The following is a 7,807-nucleotide window of genomic DNA, read 5'->3' as shown; positions in this document are numbered from 1 at the left end:
ACTGGACAGTTTTGTCTCAATCTCTTCATTCAAAGACTCAGTCATGGACACACTTACTGACAGTTGTGACTTCTTTGTGTGATGTATTGTTGTCTCTACCTTCTTGCCTTTTGTGCCTTTGTCTGTGCCTAATAATGTTTGTACCATGTTTTGTGCTACTACCATGTTGTCTTGCTACCATGTTGTTGTTATGTTGTGTTGCTACCATGCTGTGTTGTCATGTGTTGCTTCCTTGCTATGTTGTTGTCTTATGTCTCTCTTTATTTAGTGTTGTTTCTTGTCGTGATGTGTGTTTTGCTATATTTTATATTTTATATTGTTTTAAAAAAAAAAATTAATCCCAGCCCCCGTCCCCGCAGGAGGCCTGTTGCATTTTGGTAGGCCGTCATTGTAAGTAGGAATTTGTTCTTAACTGACTTGCCTAATTAAATAAAGGTTCAATAAATTAAAAAAAATGTTTTTAAAAAAGTTAGGGAGGAATTGTGTACAGATCCTTGCATCATGGGGCTGTGCATTATCGTGCTGAAACATGAGGTGATGCGGCAGATGAATGGCACGACAATGGCCCTAAGGATCTCGTCACGATATCTCTGTGCATTCAAATTGCAGTAGATAAAATGCAATTGTGTTCGTTGTCTGTAGCTTATCCCTGCCCATACCATAACCCCACCACCACCATGGGGCACTCTGTTCACAACGTTGACATCAGAAAAGCGCTCGACCATACCACACCATACACGCTGTCTGCCGTCTGACCGGTACAGTTGAAACTGGGACTAATCCGTGAAGAGCACATTTCTCCAGCGTGCCAAGTGAGCATTTGCCCACTGAAGTAGTTTACGGCGCCAAACTGCAGTCTGGTAAAGACCCTGGTGAGGACGACGAGCACGCAGATGAGCTTCCCTGAGACGGTTCCTGACGCTTTGTGCAGAAATTCTTCAGTTGTGCAAACCCACTGTTTCAACAGCTGTCCGAGTGGCTGGTCTCAAACGATCCCGCAGGTGAAGAAGCCGGATGTGGAGGCCCTGGGCTGGCGTGGTTACACGTGGTTACATGTGGTCTGTGGTTGTGAGGCCAGTTGGTCGTACTGCCAAATTCTCTAAAATTATGTAGAAGGCGGGTTATGGTAGAGAAATGAACATTACATTCTCTGGCAACAGCTCTGGTGGACATTCCTGCAGGCAGCATGCCAATTGCATGCTCCCTCAATTTGAGACATCTGTGGCATTGTGTTGTGTGACAAAACAGCACATTTTAAAGTAGCCTTTTATTGTCCCCAGCACAAGGTGCACCTGTGTAATATTCATGCTGTTTAATCAGCTTCTCGATATGCCACACCAGTCAGGTGGATGTACTATCTTGCCAAAGGAGAAATTTTAATTTTACCTTTATTTAACTAGGCAAGTCAGTTAAGAACAAATTCTAGGAACAGTGGGTTAACTGCCTGTTCAGGGGCAGAACGACAGATTTGTACCTTGTCAGCTCGGGGATTTGAACTTGCAACCTTCCGGTTACTGGCCCAACGCTCTAACCACTAGGCTACCCTGCCACTCACGAACAGGGATGTACATACATTTGTGTACATCATTTGTGAGAAACAAACTGTTTGCATATGGAACATTTCTGGGATCTTTTTATTTCAGCTCGTGAAATAAACACTTTACATGTTGCGTTTATATGTTTGTTCAGTATAATTTGGTGGGTGCTTATATTTGTCCTATTAATACACGTGTGATTTTGAAATGTGTGTTTTTTTTCATTTCTGAGTGGGGTCACAGGCAGTATCAACGCCGACCCTGGAGCAATTTAGGGTCTAGTTCCTTGCTCAAGGGCACACCGGCAGAATTGTCACCTTGTCGGCTCGGGGATTCAAACTAGCGACCTTTTGGTACTGGACTAACGCTCTAATCGCTAGGCTACCCCGCTGCCCTGGTAGGTGGTAAGTGGTAGTAGCTAGGCCTAGGGACTGGGGGTTGATTTGGGACTGGGCATCAGAGTGTTTTTCCACATTCAGGTGGACTCATGGACCTGCCTTGCACCTGCAACCTTGAAATAATATCTTTGGAGTGTGTGTGTGTTTGATACACTGTGTGTGTATGAGGCATATCTACCAGCATTTTCCGTCCTCATGATAAACCGGCTGCGTGCAGCTGTGTAACTCGCTCTCTCTCTCTCTCTCTCTCTCTCTCTCTCTCTCTCTCTCTCTCTCTCTCTCTCTCTCTCTCTCTCTCTCTCTCTCTCTCTCTCTCTCTCTCTCTCTCTCTCTCTCTCTCTCTCTCTCTCTCTCTCTCTCACTCTCTCTCAGGCACACACACACAGAAGGGTTGGGTGATTGGTCTTTGTCCTTGAACAATTTGGATGTGCTGAAGGACAGAATGTTTCTGATAACACAAGAAATGAATCAAGTACGTGTGTGGGTGAGGGTTAGTTTTGGCTTCTCTCTGTGCTGCCAGTACACACTATACCTAACATTTCAACTTTCTAGGCTAAATTAGGCTAAATTAATCTCCAAAACTCGAAGCACCTCAAATACTTTGGAGTTGCATTTGACCCGGGTTTGCAAACAACAACAAACACAAACATTATAACTTTATATATCTCTTAAAAACATTTATCTTGAACTTTATATTGAGAAGACAGGGGAAATGTGAACCGCCAAACCTTCGCTCCCAATGGGCTCGGGAGGCGAAGGTTGAGTCATGCGTCCTCCAAAACATGACCCGCCAAACCGCGCTTCTTAACACGCTGCCAGCTTAACCTGGAAGTCATCCACACCAATGTGTTGGAGGAAACACCGTCCAACTGACGACCGAGGTCGACCTGCAGGCGCCCAGCCCACCACAAGGAGTCACTAGAGCACGATGAGCCAAGTAAAGCCCCCCCCAGCCAAACCCTCCTCTAACCCAGACAATTGTGCGCCACTCAATGGGACTCCAGATCGTGGCTGGGTTGTGATACAGCTCAAGATCGAACCTGGGTTTGTAGTGATGCCTCTAGCACTGTGATGCAGTGCCTTAGACTGCTGTACCACTCGGGAGGGACCATCAGATGTAAAAGTTTAAACTCAACAGTGTACGTCTCTGTTTCTCTTCACGTCTCCAGCAGTGTCCAAAGTGTCCCTAAAAGTGCCCCACACCAGTAAATAAAACCAAAGTTCACACGAAAACCCAAAACTTAACAAGACTTTTAATTGGCTAAACCAAATCAGGCCACTATTTTCACATATCAACGCAATAGGTCAAACTAATTAAGTAGACTGTACAACAAAGAATTCAAACCAACAGTGCCTCTTAAATAATTGACAGGTTTCTTTCTTTGAAGTTTAAACATTAAAGCAAACATTTGTTTCATGCAATGCAAAACAACATAGTAGAAGGTGGTGTTTCTAATACATGGTTTTAACAGGGTTTTACATGTTTTATATGTTTAGTGTTAAGCTAATATTGGGGATTTACCACCACATGCAGTCCTGGAGTATTGAACCAAACCTTTTCATTAATTTATTGTGTCTAGTAGATGGTGGTGAAATTGTTTGAAGACATTCACAAACAAGCCAATTTGAAGAAGACAATGCTCTGATCATGGCTGATCTGCTACTGGATCCTGGACTTCCTGACGGGCCGCCCTCAGCTGGTGTGGATGGGCCCTCAACATGGGGGGCCCTCATGGGTGTGTGCTTAGTCCCCTTCTGTACTCCATGTTCACCCACGATTGCATGGCCACGTACGACTCCAACACCATCAAATTTTCTGACGACACAGCGGTGGTAAGTCTGATCACAGACGGCAGTGACAGCCTACAGGGAGTAGGTAGAGACCTGGCAGTGGGGTGCCCGGACAACAACTTCTCCCTCAACGTCAGTAAGACCAAGGAGCTGATCGTGGACTACAGGAAACAGGCGGGCAAGCAAGCCCCCATCCACATCGAGGGGGCTGTAGTGGAGCGGGTCGAGAGCTTCAAGTTCCTTTGTGTCCACATCACTAAGGACTTAACGTGGTCCACAAACACCCACACAATTGTGAAGAGAGTGTGACAGTTTCAGGAGGCTGAACAGATTTGGCATGACTCAAAAAGTTCTACAGCTGCACCATTGAGAGCATCTTGACTGGCTGCATCACCGCTTGGTATGGCAACTGCTCCTCCCTCAACCGCAAAGTTCTACAGAGGTTTTGTTGAGAGAATGCCAAGAGTGTACAAAGCTGTCAAAGTGTGTCTACTTAGATTCTTCAAACATATAAAATATATTTTGATTTGTTTAACACCTTTTTGGTTACTACATGATTCCATATGTGTTATTTCATAGTTTTGATGTCTTCACTATTATTCTACAATGTAGAAAATAGTAAAAATAAAGAAAAACCCTTGAAAGACTAGGCGTGTCCAAATTTTTGACTGGTACTGTATATATTTATATATGTGTTTATATATATATATATAATGTTTCATGTGCTGAAATAAAAGATCCCAGACATTTTCTATACACACAACTTTTTTCCCCCTCACATTTTGTGCACAAATTTGATTATATTCCTTTTAGCGAGCATTTCTATTTTGCCAAGATAATCCATCCATCTGACAGGTGTGGCATTTCGAGAAGCTGATTAAACAGCATGATCATTACACAGGTGCACCTTATGCTGGGGACAATAAAAGGCCTCTCTAAAATGTGCAGTGTTGTCACACAACACAATGCCACAGATGTCTCAAGTTTTGAGGGAGCGTGCAATTGGCCTGCTGACTGCAGGAATGTCCACCAGAACTGTTGTCATAGAATGTAATGTTAATTTCTCTTCCATAAGGTGCCTCCAACATCGTTTTAGAGAATCGAGAAATCGAACAGCTGATCAAGCTCTCATGTGACCGAATGCTGCAGACAATGCATTCACGGATCACTATGGAGGAGTTTTGGTTCCTGACTCAAAGGGAATACTGTGCCGTCTCCCTCCGAGCATTAAAACACACGGCACGCTGATTCAGCTCTCTCGTCTGCATTAAAAACAAATATCGATCGAAGTTGGATGTGACAGGAGAGATGAGGTGCGCACTGTCGATCACGACCCCTGACTTTGAGAAGCTCCGACGCGACATGCATTAAGCACAGCCATCTCATTACTGGTGGTGAGATAAATAGATTAAGTCAGACTAATTTGCAATTGACTGTCATATCATTTTCAGATATAAAAATGGGGTCGCGGGCCAAAAAGGTTTGGGAACCAGTCTGCTAATCCCTACCCTCTGACCCCTAAACCCTGCCCTCTGACCCCTAAAACCTACCCTCTGCCCCCTAAACCCTACACTCTGCCCCCTAAACTTTACCCTCTGCCCCATAAACCCTACACTCTGTCCCCTAAACCCTACCCTCTGTCCCCTAACCCTACCCTCTGACCCCTTCCGCTACCCTCTGACCCCTTCCCCTACCCTCAGTCCCCTTCCCCTAAACCCTACCCTCTGCCCCCTCCCCTAACTCTGAGGATCTTGCAAAGCTCTACAAGTATTGAATAAATCAAAATCAATATGGATACAGATGAACTATTACTGCAAAACAGTAACCTTGCTCTCTGATAGGCTGGGATACCAAGGATACCGATCCCATCACTCACTCCATTGTACAAGCTGCTTACGGTGTTGGAGCTGGGGGGTAGGGTGTAAGGTGTTGAGGGTAGGAGGTAGGGGACCAGTGAGTGTGTTCAGTCTGTGTTTGCATGTGTGTGTTTAGTTTAGTCTGATGTGTCAAAACCATGGACCACGAGCCACATTAAAAGCCGACAAGAGGCCCTGAAGTCTGAATATACTGTACACTGCATTCCCCTGGACTTTTTACACATTTTGTTACATTACAGCCTAATTCTAAGCGGTGTGGTCAGCATGTTATTCTAAAATAGATACATTTAAAAAAAAAAAATACAAATCCTTCTACACACTATACTCCATAATGACAAAGCTAAAACAGCTTTTTAGATTTTTTCCCCCTCCAAATTTCTTATAAAAAAAAAGAATATATATTACATTTACATAAGTTTACTTTCCATAACACTACTCTCCTACATGCATGCACACACTGTCTCCTCCTCCATTCTCTTCTCCCTACATCCTTCTATATCATCCTACTCTCTTCCCCACTCTCCATGCACCCGTATTGTTCCAGGGCTGGAGGGCTGTGTGTGTATGTTGTGGTCAAGGACCCCAGATCATTTGGTCCTTATATAATAACACATTTACAAACCTTTCATAAGGTAATGGATGAGGGAGAGAAAGAGAGGGAGCGAGAGAATTAGAGGTAGATAGAGAGGGAGTGAGAGAAAGAGGTAGAGAGAGAGAAAGAGAGAGGTAGAGAGAGAGAAAGAGAGGTACATAGAGAGAAAGAGAGGTAGATAGAGAGAGAAAGAGGTTGATAGAGAGAGAAAGAAAGTGAGGGAGTGAGAGAAAGAAGTAGAGAAAGAGAAGATAAAGAGAGAGAGAAAGAGGGAAGTAAGAAAGAGGTAGAGAGAGGTACATAGAGAGAGAGAAAGAAAGCGGTAGATAGAGAGGGGGAGGGAGCGAGAGAAAGAGGTAAAGAGAGAAAGAGGGGCAGGGAGTGAGAGAAAGAGGTAGAAAGAGAAAGAGAGGTACATAGAGAGAGAAAGAAAGAGAGGGGGAGGGAGGGAGCGAGAGAGAGGTAGAGAGAGAGAAAGTGGGGGAGGGAGTGAGATAAAGAGGTAGAGAGAGAGAAAGAGAGGTAGATAGAGAGAGAGGGGTAGATAGAGATATGGAGAGAGAGAAATTAAAGGGTCCACAGTGATGAAAGCAAAACTGCACTGTCAACCTTCACCATAAGGGGGAGAAAAAGAGGGAGAGAAGAAACGAGAGATGGAGATGGGAGAGAGAGAGGCAGGTAAGGTAGTGATTGAGTGAGAACGGGGAGGAGAGAAAGAGAGAGAATGGGTTAGAGGGAGAGATAAAGAAATGAGTGTTTTGCAGGAAATGTATAAAAATAACTGCACTTATTTTAATATTTTAGAATAGAAATCAGGGTAACTTCACTTGGGTAATATTTTATTGACTCGTTAGATCTTCAAAACTATTTTTCATAATAAATGTCCGCTTTATGTTCTTCAAAGAACTGCAACAATAAAAATAAAAGTAAAATACGGTAGAAAATGTATAAAATTAAAAGGCTAAACAAACAGTTTTATGAACAATACCACAGCTCAATGCTTCTTCTTTACTTCAGATATAGAGCATAGAGGAGACGGAAGAGAGGAAGAGAGGGGTAGACTAGAGGGAGAGAGGAAGAGAGGGGTAGACTAGAGGGAGAGAGGAAGAGAGGGGTAGACTAGAGGGAGAGAGGAAGAGAGGGGTAGACTAGAGGGAGAGAAGAGAAGGGGTAGACTAGAGGGAGAGAGGAAGAGAGGGGGTAGACTAGAGGGAGAGAAGAGAAGGGTTAGACTAGAGGGAGAGAGGAAGAGAGGGGTAGACTAGAGGGAGAGAAGAGAAGGGGTAGACTAGAGGGAGAGGGGATAGACTAGAGGGAGAGAAGAGAAGGGTTAGACTAGAGGGAGAGAAGAGAAGGGGTAGACTAGAGGGAGAGAGGGGGTAGACTAGAGGGAGAGAAGGGGTAGACTACAGGGAGGAGAGAAGGGGTAGACTAGAGGGAGAGGGATAGACTAGAGGGAGAGAAGAGAAGGGATAGACTAGAGGGAGAAGAGAGGGGGTAGACTAGAGGGAGAGAGGGGTAGACTACAGGGAGAGAAGGGGTAGACTAGAGGGAGAGAGGGGGTAGACTACAGGGAGAGAGGGGGTAGACTACAGGGAGAGAAGGGGTAGACTA

The sequence above is a fragment of the Oncorhynchus tshawytscha genome, linkage group LG24, assembly GCF_018296145.1.
Source record: "Oncorhynchus tshawytscha isolate Ot180627B linkage group LG24, Otsh_v2.0, whole genome shotgun sequence".
Lineage (NCBI taxonomy): Eukaryota > Metazoa > Chordata > Actinopteri > Salmoniformes > Salmonidae > Oncorhynchus > Oncorhynchus tshawytscha.
The sequence above is the reverse complement of the archived record's forward strand: the minus strand, read 5'-3'. Positions refer to the sequence as shown.